Source organism: Solanum verrucosum, unplaced genomic scaffold, assembly GCF_900185275.1.
Source record: "Solanum verrucosum unplaced genomic scaffold, falcon-dt-bn FXZP01000232.1, whole genome shotgun sequence".
Lineage (NCBI taxonomy): Eukaryota > Viridiplantae > Streptophyta > Magnoliopsida > Solanales > Solanaceae > Solanum > Solanum verrucosum.
This window is the reverse complement of record NW_026020017.1, coordinates 942,528-958,183: the sequence shown is the minus strand read 5'-3', so window position 1 is coordinate 958,183 and position 15,656 is coordinate 942,528. Positions and strand designations below refer to the sequence as shown.

General features: G+C 34.7%; 1 protein-coding gene and 1 pseudogene across 2 annotated transcripts in view; both read left to right on the top strand.

Moving 5' to 3' along the window:
- The window catches only part of LOC125820984 (uncharacterized), a 443,574-nt gene that overhangs the window by 153,752 nt on the left and 274,166 nt on the right, over window positions 1-15,656 (top strand). The gene's annotated exons all lie outside the window — the stretch shown is intronic.
- Window positions 113-14,555, top strand: LOC125821009 (uncharacterized; annotated as a pseudogene).

The window sequence follows — 15,656 nt, the reverse complement described above, 5'->3', positions numbered from 1 at the left end:
AAATTTTCAATGAAGCTAGTCCCAATAAATGAGGTAAGTGTAGAATTTTAAGTGAAGTAATTTACAAGTACATTTTTGTTCTTGTTCTTTCTTTATAGATCTGTTCTTTTAAATGGCTTCAACTGAAAGAGAGAACAAGAACTTGGCAACCATGGCACGCTCTTGTCCATGGACTTTAGATACTGGATTAAGTCCCAAATGTGAGAAATGAGAAGGATAAAATAGTGTAAGCCGGGGAATGGGTGTAAAATAGTTATTTTATATACACCGTCAGTTTCTACTTGCTTGAGTAAATTATATCAAACAATGAGAACGTCCAATATTTACGCTAATATTCATGGAAAGATAGTCTTATTAATCATTTGCAGATCTTAGGTTTGATATTCAAACTACTAAATGCTGATGCCAAGAACAACAAGCCTATATACTAAAATTGTAATGATGTCAATTTTATTGGGCATGTATAAAGTTCAAGGGGCATGCATCCTGCAACTAATCCATGCATAAATTTACAGTGGCATGTATAAATATTAATTATACGGCAGATTTCATCGCAACCAGCTCAATTTACAACTTCTGACTTATACTAGCTATCACTAAGACTGGGCTCCGGACCGGAATGGGACCACCGGACCGGAACGAACCGGTACCGGACCGGAACGGGACGGTTTGACCGGGTTGTTGACCGGTACCGGGATGAACCGGACCGGAATTACCGGGATGGAGGCTCAGTTCCGTCCCGTCCCACTATATACCGGGATAGAACCGGGACGGACCGGAATGGAACGGAACGGAACGGGATAAACGGGATGGCACATATAGCTATTTCAAAAAATAATTATTTTTTTGAGTAATTTTAAATTACGAAAATTCGAATGTTTTTTTTATTTTTCTAAGTTATATTAGTTTATAGTATTTAAGTTTTAAAATTTATAATAATTTTACTTAAGTTTATTTTAAAGATTTTTTTTTTAAAATTTTTACATATATAAGTTGTAAGTTAAGTTTAATAAAGTTTTTTTTTTAGTTTTTGAGCTTATGTAGTTATGTTATAAGTTTTAAAGATTTGAATCTTTTGAAGTTTATAAGTTATTAAGTTATACTTATAATTTGTAAGTTAAATAACTTAAGTTTGTAATTTAAAAAAAAAAAAAAAAAAAAAAAAAGAAATGCTAATAAAAGTAAATAATGACAAAAATATTATTTTTTATTTTAATTAAAAATGATTTACCGGGACCGGACCGGTACCGGAACGGAACCGGAATGAACTGGGATGAACCGGTACCGGTATACCAGTACCAAATCATGGTACCGTTCCGTTCCGTGTACCGGTTCAATGTATCCCATCCCGTCCCGAATACTACCGGACCGGAACGGACCGGAATGGTACCGGTACAACCCGTTCCGGTGCCCAGCCTTAGCTATCACCTGGACAAGAGAATCATTTTTATAAAAAGCTAACAAACTAGTCAATAGAATATCTACCCATCTAACAACAAGCCTTGCTGGTATAGTGAACTTCGAAACATTCAGCTAGAAATATATTTACATACTAAGTAATTGTAATTGAGAAACCAATAGTCCTCAAGTTGTTATGGAAGACTAGGAAGACCATATTTATAAACATAAGACTGAAGAAACGTAATACTATAAAAAAGTTCTCTAGACAATCTAAACAAAATGTTTCTATCCTCCTTCATTACACAACAAGCTTTGCTGGTATAATGAACTTCGAAACATTTAGCTAGAAATATATTTACATACTAAGTAATTGTAGTGAGAAACCAATAGTCCTCAAGTTGTTATGGAAGACTAGGAAGACCATGTTTATAAACATCTAAAGTCCAAAGACTGAAGAAACGTAATACTGTAAAAAGTTCTCTAGGCAATCTAAAGAAAACGTTTCTGTCTTCCTTCATTACACAACAAACCTTGCTGGTATAATAAACTTCGAAACATTCAACTAGAAATATATTTACATACTAAGTAATTGTAGTTGAGAAACCAATAGTCCTCAACTTGTTATGGAAGACTAGGAAGACCATGTTTATAAACATCTGAAGTCCAAAGACTGAAGAAACGTAATACTATAAAAAGTTCTCTAGGCAATTTAAACAAAGCGTTTCTATCTTCCTTCATTACAGAACTCTTGGAGAAGTTCACTAAGACTTATCTAGTTGAAAATCCATGAGCAGATCATGTGGAAGAAAACGATTTAAGGGAAGATCGAGAACAACAAAGATACAAACAAGATTACCGTGTATCTTTAGTTCTACATGTATATGTTTTGCTACAGGTGGTCTAAATTGAGAGGAAAGAGAAGAGCGAAGGTTAGAGATAAGTAGAAACACGTGAGAGGATTATGACTGTAAAAAAGTTTCACGATGGTTAGGATTATGACCGAAAGTCCACCACTTTAACAAAGAATAAGGATTATTAGTGCTCCTGGAAAAGAAATATGGTCATTTTAAGCCTAAGTCTAAAGATAGTTGACTATTTTGAGCCTTTTCTTGCATGTTGAGGAATAGTTGAGGAGAGATTAGAGAAAATTGAGGCGCTTATTTAAGAAAGGTGGAGACATTTTTGGTAATTAACAAAAAATGACTTATTCGGTGAAGATACAGAATGTTAAAGTTTCTAAGTTTCTAGGGACATTAGACGTCCAGCTAAGTACGTGAACTCCCTCATGGACAGGTTATGGTCGACCAAAGAGGAAACAAATTATTTTGGTACTTATCCTAATTTCATGCGACAATGGTTTATGTTAGTCAAATATAGTGATCGGGGACTAGTTTTAGACGAAATTGAAGAAACACCTAAATTCAAGAATCAAACTTCAAAATTAATCTGATCGTGCTTCAATAAATAGTGCTTCATGGATTTGTTATACTTAAAAAATAATATCTTCATTGAACAAACAAGAGAATCAAAAATATAATCTGACTTTTGACGGATAAAAATTGTTTGTTAAATCTATAAAGTTTCCTTCATTTTCAACACTACATGAACATTACAATGTATTATTTTCATGCATCATCACAAAACGTCAATGGCGATAGATGAAGTGTTTAGGGAAGCGAGCATTGGTTTTTGTCAGCAACATAAACAACAAGTACAACAAACCCCGATGTTGTTTTCTTTTAAAAAACACAAAAGCAAGCAAAGTCACTATTGTATTCTTCGTCAATGAATATTCATTAAGGTGATTAAGTCATTTCCTTTGATTTTCTCAATGTAAGGACAATGAACAAGTTTATTGAAACTTGTAAGTACTTCAAGCATTTTGAATCGTCAAGAATTTTCACATGAATTTGTCTAGTGACATATCCTGCATTCAATGTGTGACATCCTTTGATGCCCGGACTGTTGGTCCAATTAGCTTACACTTATTAAGATGCATGATGCATCATTTCACTTGATAGTCATTTCTAATTTTGTCAAGTGACAATATTCAGTATTAAATGCATGACATCCTCTGATGGATCTTGGGCTGTTATTGAAACTTGTAAGTACTTCAAGCATTTTGAATCTTCAAGAATTTTCATCTGAATTTTGTCTAGTGACAATATCCTGCATTCAATGTGTGACATCCTTTGATGCCCGGACTGTTGGTCCAATTAGCTTACACTTATTAAGATGCATGATGCATCATTTTTTATTTTTTTTAACTGGTAACTTTGTGTCTATTGATAGAAACAGATCAGTACATGGCTGTACTAGGGCCATATTTACAAGTAAATCCAGATCCTATGATCCCATGTCTATAATGAATCTAACACATCAATAATAGATACAGGATCATTAGACTGAATCTGATTACACCAAAAACATAGAATCAAGATGCATCATTTCACTTGATAATCATTTCTAATTTTGTCAAGTGACAAGATATCCAGTATTAAATGCATGACATCCTCTGATGGATGCCTGGGCTGTTGGTCCAATAAGCTTACACTTATCAAGATGCATGATGCATCATTTCATTTGATAAGCATTTCTACGTCAGTATGCTTGAATAGATGTAGAATTCAGATTGTCACAATTTTTTACAATATTGTGCGCTAGATTGTATCAAATATATCGTTGATGAGCTATCATTTTGTATCAATTCACAATGCGACATAACTTACTAAGATCTCATCACATTATTATTTACAGGTACCTTAAGCTCTCATGAGGTTTCATAAGGCGTAGGCTCTTCAAGAGCACATTGTCTCCTTTATGATCATTTTCCCCCTTTTCTAAGGATAATTGGAACCGACTGATTTACCATGCTTTATGCATGCCGTAGACTTTGTCCTTCTGGGACATTCTGAAATATGAGTTAATTTTGGGTCAGCTAATGATTCTAGCATTTGACTTGAATTATCTTTCGAATGAATATTGTACGGATGAGTACTTGAAGCTCTCATAAGTCGTAGGCTCTTCAAGAGCATGTTGCCTCTTTAGTATGATCCTTTTTTTTTTCCTTTTTAAGGATTATTGCAATTGGAATCGACTGGTTTACCATGCTTTATGCATGTCGTGAACTCTGTTCTTCCGGGACATTTTAAAGAGCATTTGCAACTGAAATATGAAATTAATTTTGGGTCAGCAAATGCTTCTAGCATTTGACTTGAATTATCTTTTGAGTGAGTATCTTCGTACCCTCTATGACCAACCTCTGGCACTTCTTCATTGATGCGTCTATTCAACTCCCCTTCACATGTCCAAATCATCTCAGCACCATAGAGGCCAGTCCCACCTTCATCCAAATATCTTCATATATCGCACTCTAAAACCTATTAGATGGAAATATTTGGTACCTGATCCTGAATCAATTGAGAAAGGGTAATTAGTCATAAATTGTTGGTCTGATGCATAGAAGTGTTGTTGAATACTATATCATACCATTGACCAACACCCAAAGTTTTGTTCTCATAAGCAGTGGTTCAGGTATTTATTGAAGGTATTCAATATCAAATTAGCTTGGATATAGATCTGCATTATCACGATGAATTGTCTTGGTTACACAATCTGAAAACTGTGTTGTTAACTCAAGCAAAGAACTTTGTGAATGCCAAACATCATGTTTACAATAAATGCACATGTGGTCATCTTATAGATGCATCTATTTAAGATATCACCTGATAGGTGAACATGCCGATACTGACCTTTTAAATTTTTCAGGTTTTAGTGGATTCAATTCAAATATTAATTGGTCTAATCAACTTATCATGAGAACAAACAACATAAAAGAATTTTGAAGAATTTTCTAGTTCAATATATTTTGCATACTTAATATGCACATCTTCAGGATTCCAAAATTATTCATGATTAACATCTAAATATTTTTTATCCAAGCGGTAATTTTATATTATTGTCACTTCCTTTAGGAATGTGTATGAATTGTTAATTTGTTCAGGCAAATTAATTAAAACATACCGTAGAAAGCATTCACCAAGATTTATTTCCTTCCGCCTTAAAATGATTCTTAAATAAAGTCATTCAAGATGTTTTTATGTACGACAAGTACATATTGCAATGACTTTCATACCACAAAAATAACATGTATATGCTTTGTTATTTTATCTCTTCAGGAAACAAGTTGTGGTATTTCTTTCATTCATTTCGGGAAATGAATCCTGATTATTTGAATGTTCTTGAAAAACAACATTCATCAATAGCTTACTCCCTCCGTCCCATTTTATGTTAGGTAGTTTGATACGACACGGAGTTTAAAAAAGAAATGTAGACTTTTAAAATTTGTGGTCCAAGATGAATAATAGAAATTTGTGTCCCTTAAATCATTTCATTAAGGGTAAAATAAACATTTTATAGTTAAATTGTCACTTAATATAGAAATGTGTCATTTTTTTTGAGACAGACTAAAAATGAAAGTAAGTCACATAAATTGGGACAGAGGGAGTATTATTTTTCTCGAGCACAATAAGACACTTCTTCAGAGTATTTCTCAGACATTTTTCAAATTACTTTTGCTTATGGAGAAAATTTTGAAGTTTTACTATTTGAAGAATGTGAGTTCAAAATTTTACCACTTCCGGAGTAAATTTTGAAGTTCTACTACTCCAGGAGTAAAGTTCAAAGTTCTACTACTTCAGGAGTAGATATCAAATTCTTACCACTTAGGGAGTTGGTGGCAAAGTGTTTACTACTTCTGGGAGAGAATTTTAGGTTTATGTCACGTCAGAAACTACTCCTAGACATGATTGGCACCCAACACAAATCACCGACCAGGTGAACCCAATTTCCATACCTTAAGCATTAATTCACAACATTTAATGGATTAAATAAGTATTCAAACAATATGAACACTCAGGGTCGGTTTGAAAGGCACTAGGTAATTGAAATTGGTGCCATTACTCATTACTAGGGTAGTAAATCCAGCCTAGTAATTACATAACCTAATAATTACATTGACCTATTTGTCAATCTTTCAGTGATTAGCTTAGAAATGATCTTGTACACCACTCCAATTAAGTTGATTGGTCCGAAATCGTTTAATTCCATTGCCTCAGGTTGTTGACCAATATCAATTAGAAACGTGTACAAATTAAGATTGGTAGTACCCGAAGCTTTTCTTTTGAGTTTGTTAAGGATGATGATGCTGCTTGCTTGTACTCTCCCATTTCTAGTTCCTTTAACAAATTATAATTATTAAGGTTTTGGCCAATAATGACAAATGAAAGTAATTCTCCAATCTTGCAATAGTATCAGTTTACTATTTTGGGAGGAAAATTCAGATTTACTACTTTGTAAGTAAATTTCAAAATATTCCTTTGTAATTATTTTACCCCGTCTAGAAGTGTGTAGTGATAACTTCACAACCAACATTCTTTAATTAGTGTGACACTAATCATCATCATCATGTAAACATCAACGTGCATAAATGATAATCAAGTTATGCATGAACCATAATATTCATATTTTAATTAATTCATCATTCATCCATAGATTTCATTATAGTTCTTAGATTCATAATATTTATCCATGATGGCAGAGTATCGTACATATAATTTGTTATAAAATAATAAAACAACAGGAAGAAAATTGTAGACGTAGAGAGAAGGTAGAAAACTTCTAATTTCTCTCAATGAATATAATACAATGAATGAGAACCCCTTTATGTATAAGGGAAAACTAACTTGGTCCAAAAGTATTTAGCTCTAACTTTTCTCCAAGAAACAAAATAGTTGCAGTATTCAAGTAGTAGGCAACGTTCGTTTTTACTCTTGAGTTGGCCAGACCATTATGTTTTATTAAGAAGGGTATTTTAGTAATTTAACTTTTAAGTTGGGAGTCTACTTTTAATATAATATGAATAAATATAGATTAAAAAGATGGACATATTTGTATATATACTCATTCTTAGACAAGTACATTTAGATGGCTACTAGAATGTATCTATATACTTGAAATAATATCTGTCACTGTCCCCCAAAATTTGCCTAAAATTTTTAATGTTGTAAGCAATCAACTTCTTTATTTTGTGTTATCCTCAATTTTGTTTTATTTGTAGCACGTTCATATTCTTCAACTCAGATGGGAAACGTAAATGATTTTGATTGGCAAGAAGAGGTTTATCAAAAGGTTCAATTATCAGTATACTTAACCATCCAATTCGTTATTTTGTTATTATTCAAGTGAAATAATTTCTCCTTGTGAGTAAGTTGAATCTCATGCTTGTTAAACTTCAACACGTGTTGCAGAATGCGTCCCAACTTAACAAGCATGAGTTCAACTTTCTCACTTGGAGAAACTGTTTTTGCTTGAGAAGCACGTAAGTTTCTTTCTTCGTGGAAAATGGCCGCATAAGTCTACTTCTATATTACCTGAGCAACTTCCTCAGCCTTCCATGCATACAACAAGTTAGGTATGCCGTATGAACTTGTTTCGATAATTCAATTGTTTTCACCTTGTTGAAGTTGCTTTTCTGCTTGTGTTAGAATACATCTACATTTCCTATAATTGTTTGTACAAAACCTTGTCATGCAACAATCTGAAATTTGGCGAGTGTTTTCTTCGGTGGGGGGTGGGGCTTTGATAGCTTTGGACTTGTGATAATTGTCCAAACATAAATCTCTTAAGTGATATATGATCTCTCTTGTTTCTTTTGATTCATTCTAAGATCTCATGTGTTTGAATATGATGATATAAAGGTTGAAAATTTGAGTAGAAGGTTAGTAAGCAATTGATTGTCGTACATCTAGTAGAACATCAGCGCTCAAATTCCTTAATCGTTATTGTCCAGGCTTCGATGATCAACCCGGGCACACTTTGGCTGTTTTGAAATCTTGGATACACCTTTGAGCACATGTTGAGGAATGATTGGAGAAAATCGAGACTCATTCCAAAAAGGTAGAAACATTGTTGGCCGGGGATGGAGCAAGGTAAGGCTGAGGGGTTCATCCGAACTCTCTTAGGCGAAAAATTACATTGTTTAAATATGCTTAATATTATTTTTTTAATGCATATATAATAGATGTTGAACCCCCTTAGACTTTTTCTAGTGTTTACTTATTCATATTTTGAACCCTCTAAGATCCTTTAAGAACTCTTGAGATAGTTATGACTCGCAAAATTTGTGATCTATCAAGTCACAAATTCATATATCTTTTGTTTTGTTCTAAGATCTCACATGTTTAAAATTATTAACCTTTTGCAATTTATCGATCTTTTCCGTTACTAATGATATCTCAATTTTTCATATGAACTCTCTTCTTAAGGACCAAAATAGTTAGTATCCCTTCTTTATTTTATAATAATTTAACAATGGAGAAAACTTTTGAAAAAAAGATTATTTGTCGTTCTCTTTCATGATCTGCCTTAAAATTAGTTATGAACTCATTATATAGGCTAATTTCTTTTGTGATCATGCCATCAACATAATTTTGTAGACGAAATGATAACAGTTGAGTGATTTTTTTAATTATAAAATAGGGTTGAATAACTTTTCAAAATAATTATCATTAGTTGAGTACCTTTATGTTACAACATAAAGTTTAATGATTTTTCTATTATAAAATTGAATGATTTTTTGAGATAATTATCATTAGTTGAGTGCCTTTGTGTTACAAATAAATTTGAGTGAGTTTTTGAGATAAAAACTTATAATTTGAGAGACCATACCAAAAATTAACTCTATATTATATAAATATACCAGGGCTCACATTAGGGGGAAAGTTTATCAGAATTGAGATGTATACTGATACTTAAGAATGTGAGGATACCTGCCCGGCCCTGGCTGCCACCGTAGCTAATGGTCAACAAGACGTAATTTCCTTTTTCTTATTGTAACCTCTACTTGATTTTTTCTTTTCTTTTTGTCAATGATTATACACTACTACTACAGTACTACTGTACTACATATTCATTGAATTGCAGGGGATCTCCTATTGGGAGTCTCAGGTTTGAAATCTTGCTACATGCTTTCTCATCGGGGATTGTCTAGTGCAGTATCTCTCCTATGTGGTTTGAGGGAGAGTTTTACTCCATCAACCCTAAGAAGAGTAGTGTTTGTGGGTTCCCTTATCATAAATAAAAAAGAAAAGGAAATGATGAAGGGTAGAGGGTGGACCCATGATCTGATGAGTTTCTAACTCTGCGCCATTGACCACGGGGATTCTTGGCTATAAAAAAGGGTAAAAATAGTGAACAACAACAATGACATAGATGCTTTTATTTTATTGGACCACTATCAATTCTTTATTCATGGAAAGAGTACAACAACATAGTGTAATTCTACTAGTGGTGTCTGCGGTGTCGTCCCAAAAAAGTGGTATAGATTTGTAAAATTAATTGTAATTACAATATTATCCAACACAGAGTGCACTTTTGAATGGTAACCAAAAATATTGTGTTGGAGATTCATACTTCTATAATAGTATAAGATTAAAAGATGGAAATATTAGCATATAACCAAATACCCAATCAATACCCCAGTGTAAAGTGGGAAACTTAACTTTCTTAGACAAGTACATTTGGAGGGAAGTTAAAATGTATTAACATACCTAAAATATTTAACACTGTCCCAAATTTGCCTGAAATTTAATGATATAAGCAATCAAGTTCTTTAATATTTGTGTTTTCCTCAATTTTTGTTTTGCTTGTAGCAACTTTAGGTTCTATAGTTCAGACCGGAATTGCAAATGGAGGTGATCGGCAGGAAGAAGTTTACGAAAAAGTATTGTTTGGAATGATATTTTTTATCTGCACAAGATTTTGAAAACTGTGGAAATTTGATGTGGGTTTTGATAAACTGCCTGGCTATAACATTATAAGAAATAGCTGAATATTTTTGAAATATTGCCTATGATTTTAGAGTAACAGAGAAGGTTTACCATACCAAGTGATTAGTTAAATTCATGGTTGTACCCCTCCCTTCAAGGTTCTTTATGTATTCCGTTTCTTAAGACGAAATAAAAAATTGAGTATGATAATGGGTAACTTGTTAGAAACGGGTATATTGTCAATTGAAGAGTACTAATGCAACTACATCTCAATCCCAAGCAAGTTGAGGCTGCCTATATGAATCTCATTGTAGACGACGCTCTATTTAAGCTTGTCTTGGTTCAATATTGTCAACAACAAAAAAATAGTTTCACAAGCACTGAAATAATTGAGAAGTGAAGTATTATTTGATAAATTAACTGATTATAGAAAATTAGTTGTTGAATGTTGTGATCGTATTAGCAAGTTTGAACCTGTGACCCCCCTCTAACCCATACGTCACAAATTCACTCTTACATCATTTTTTTAAAAAACTTTTTTTTATGACTAGGGAACCTACACTCGCTATCCTTAGAGTTCGCACAAAGTAAACCACATCCACATACCACATAGAAGAGATAAATCACACTAAGCAACCCTGTGTGACAAGCCCGATCGAGAAAGCATGCAGGAACATTTTAAACATGAGACTTTTCTACGATTATGAAGTAGAGGTAGTAGTGAATTATCCAAACAATTATGTTGGAAGTTGGTGAGATTTTTGTCACATCACCTTCCATGAGCCCTATACGAGTTGCATCGATGGATTAGTTTGACCATCAAGAGATTGTGGTTGTTGAAGCTGCACGGAAGACTGAGGAAGGTTCTCCTGCACCGAAGAAGTAAGCTTTTCCGTCTGATTAGGTGGGACTAAGAAAATAATCTATGTGCTTCTCAACCAAAAGTATTTTCTCCTTGCGAGTAAGTTGAATATGATGCTTGTTAAGCCCCAAGAAATACAGAATACGTTCCAATGTCATCTTGGACATCTTGAGCTTTACAATTTGCTCATTTGTAAGATGCTAATGAAGAGAGTCATGCTTAAAATCAGAAACAAAAATAAGTTATTTCATGCTCAAAAGTTTGCTAAGGGCATGAAATTTTGAGCATGAAATAACTTATTTTGTTTTTGATTATAAGCATGACTCTCTTCATCAGCATCTTACAAATGAGCAAATTGTAAAGCTCAAGATATCCAAGTTGACATTGGAACGCATTCTGTGTTTTTTGGGGGTTAACAAGCATCATATTCAACTTACTCACAAGGAGAAAATGTTTTTGGTTAAGAAGCACATATTTTTTTCTTAGTCCCAATCAGACGGAAAAGCCTACTTCTCCAGTCCAGGAGCAACTTCCTCAGTCTTCCGTGCAGCTTCAGCAACCACAATCTTTTGATGGTCAAATTAATCCATCGATGCAACTCGTACAGGGGCCCATGAAAGGTTATGTGACAAAACTCTCACCAACTTCCAACATAATTGTTTGGATAATTCACTACTACTTCTACTTCATATTTGTAGAAAAGTCTCAGGTTTAAAATGTTCTTGCATGCTTTCTCAATCGGGTTTGTCGCACAGGGTTGTTTAGTGTGGTTTATCTCTCCTATGTGGTATGTGGATGAGGTTTACTTTGTGCGAACTCTAAGGATAGCGAGTGCGGGTTCCCTAGTCATAAAAAAGATCTTTTAAAAAATGACGTATGGGTTAGAGGGGTGTCTCACAGGTTCAAACTTGTTATAGTCTAAAGTCGTTATTTAAGTGAGTGGAGAAGGGTGGAGCGTGGACCCATTATCAATTGCTTTTCTAACTCTGCGCCATTCGCCTCGGGATTTCTCAACTATAAAAAAAGGTAAAGAATAATGAACAACAACATACTTAGTATTATCCTACTAGTGGGGTTCGGGAAGGGTAAGATGCTTGCATATTTTACCCTACCTTTTGGCGTAGACAGACCGCTCAAAAGAAGTGTATTAATTCGTAAAATTAATTGTAATTACAATATTATCCAACACAAAGTGAACTTATGAATGGTAATCAAAATTGTGTGGGAGGTTTGTACTTTTTTAATTGTATAGATTGAAATATTAATATATACCCTAGTGTAAAATGGGAAACTTAACTGTCTTAAACAAGTACATTTGGAGGGAAGTTAAAATGTATTAATATACCTGAAATATCTAATACTAATCCAAAATTTTCCTGAAATTTTTATGATGTAAGCAATCAACTTCTGTAATATTTGTTTTATCCTCAATTTTTTGAAAATGCAAATGGAGTTGATTGGCAGGAAGAGGTTTACCAGAAGGTATTGTTTGCACGGGTATTTTCATTTGCATAAGATTTTGAAAACTGTTGAAATTACATATGTGGATTTTGATAAACTAGTTGGTTATAACATTATAAGAAATAGTTGAATGTTCCTATGATTATAGAGTAATAGAAGAGGTTAACCATACCAAGTGTTTAGCTAAATTCACGGTCATACCCCTCCCCCGCAAGGTGCTTTATGTATTTCATTTTTTTTAGAGGAAACAGCTGTTTAGCATGTTACTAGATAACTTGTTAGAAATTGGTATATTCTCAATTTAGAAGAACTACTACAACTACACCTTAATCCGAACCACGTCTACAAAATGCCAGTACCATGCTGCTGCTTCAAAGCCAACGTGATGCTCCTTTGTCAGATGACCAAGATATGAATCCTCACCGTCAATGGTGCTCTGTTTAAGCTTGTCTACGTACAATATTGTCAACGACAAAAAATAAGTTTCACAAGCACTGGCATAATTGAGAAGTCAAGTACTCTTTGATAAATTAATTGATTACAGAAAACTAGTTGTTGAATACTAAGGTCACATCATCTTAATTCATGAGGTAATATGTTTGTAAGTTTGGATCAAAGTCTTCTTAGTATGTCACCAATTTGCTTTACTAGCTAGGAATAAGTTGGAATACTTTGACTTCTTCAAGAATAAACATGTAACACTAACATGCTTTGTATACTCCATTCTTGTCGTTTTTCACTTGTGAAGGGTGTAAAGTTAAAAAACATTAGAAAATGATGATTTCCATTTAACCGTATTATATCTCCAAACCCAACTTTTAAAAAGTATATTCTAATACTTCTTGATTGGGCTGGTCGATGATCACATTATGGAAGCAAACCTCAGTTGCTTATTTTACCATCTACATGTTAATCAATTGTAGTCTTCCTCTTTTACTTCACTTTTAACCTTTTTATCTGAAAGGTTCTTTTGTGAGGATCTGTAGTTTGTTCTTTATGGCATCGTACAGTTGATCTAATTATCAGCTAATCACATGGGAATGTGTTCTTGACATTTCTTTCGGGGAAGGAATTAAGGCCTCCCGGGTTCTTCAGGCAAGGACTTGATTTATCTGAAATTAAAGAGCACTTGAGTCAATATTCTGCTGAATTCGGGAACTTTGCGAGCTATGTTATTTGACTCTTTATGCCATTTCTTGAATTTTCCTCCCTTTTTCTTTGTTGTGGGAGGTACTTGAAGCTGAATTTCAAAAGCTTGCTAAGGGAAAGAAATAGGACTGACTAAACTGATTTTTGTTTCCGATTTTAAGCAGGACTCTCTTCCACAACATCTTACAAATGAGCAAATTGTACAACTCAAGATGTTCAAGATGACATTGGAACGCATTCTGTGTTTCTTGGGGGTTAACAAGCATGATATTCAACCTGCTCAGAAGGAGAAACTGCTTTTGGTTGAGAAGCACAGAGATTTCTTTCTTAGTCCCTATCAGCTGCGAAAGCCTACTTCCTCAGTCTTCCATGCAGCTTCAGCAACCACAATCTCTTGATGGTCAAACTAATCCCTCGATGCAACCCGTACAGGGCAATCTTGGATCCCTACAACAAAATTCAAACACCCTGCAATAGTCACTCCCTAAGCAGCGCTCGCAACAAATGTTGCAGAACCAGCAATTAAGACAGTTGCACCACCATTGACAAATGCAGCAGCAACCTTTTCAAAGACAGCAGTTAATGAAACGACAGCACGAGCAGCAAATGTTGTAGAACCAGCAATTAAGACAGCAGTACCACCATCGGCAGATGTAACAACTTCTTTTTCAAAGATAGAAGTTAATGCAACAACAGCAAGCAAAGCAACAGTAGACCATGCTATTGCCAACCCACCAGATGTCACAGCTTCAACAGTCTTCCATGCAGCTTCAGCAACCACAATCCCTTGATGGTCGAAACTAATCCGCAGATGCAATCCGTGCAGGGTTCCATGGATGGCAATGCAACAAAACAATATTGCCGACTTGCAACATGATTGTTTGGATAATTCATTTGTTTTTTTATCGCACTCGTGAACGCATGCACCCTTCCCTAGATATGTGAAGTAATGGAACTATTCACATATATTACTTAAACTTCATGTCGGAGCTCAGGCAAAAGTTTGAAATATATATTCATCTCCTAATTTTCTCTGTTTGGATCTTTAGCAATACTTTCACAAAAAAAAAATCATTAAAAAGCGTTAGGGTTTCAGTGACTCCCAAGAGCTCCCTCGGTGCACGTTACGTGCACCAGCCATGGGCGAACACGATCCCATCGGCAAAACGATGATGAATAACCTTGGGAAAGATACAAAGACAGTAGGAACTGTGAAAAGCATATGAGGCAAAAGCTCTGCAATGTATACCAATGGAACAGTAGATGCAAACAATCTGTCAATAGGAGCAGTGATTCAGGAATTGAAGGGAAGGGAGGAAGATACACCTCCAAGGAAAGGTACTACACCATCTAAGGAACGAGTCCAGGAGTGGACGATGAATGTTTCTACTGGAGGCTCAAAACTCTCCTGGGCAGAGGAGGCTGAACAAGAGGAAGACTAGGCAGGAAAAGAGGATTCCTTGGCGACTGTAGAGAGAGGTCGATCACCTAAGAGCAGTTCCATTTGGAAGAACTTCGATATTACAAAGCTAGCGAATGCTGGGTTCAAACTCAAATATATCAATCTTGAGAAGCTCAGAAGTGATGTAGTGTTGGGTGCACACCCACCATTTGCAGTACTAAATGGCTATGTACAACGAATTTGGGGGAGATATGGCATTAACAAAGTTGCTATGATGAAGAATGGGATCCTGCTTGTCCAATTTGATTGTGAACAAGGGAAGATAGATGCATTGCAAGGGGGAATCTATCACTTTGACAATAAGCCATTCATTGTCAAAGCATGGTCACCTGAAATAGAGTTTTCCAAGGAAGAGTTGATGACAGTTCCTATATAGATTAAGCTGCCTGGGTTAGACTTCACATATTGGAGTGAAAAAGGGTTGAGTAAGATTCGAAGCCTAGTGGGGAAGCCGTTATTGGTCGATAAGCACACTGAAAAGAAATTAGGGCTG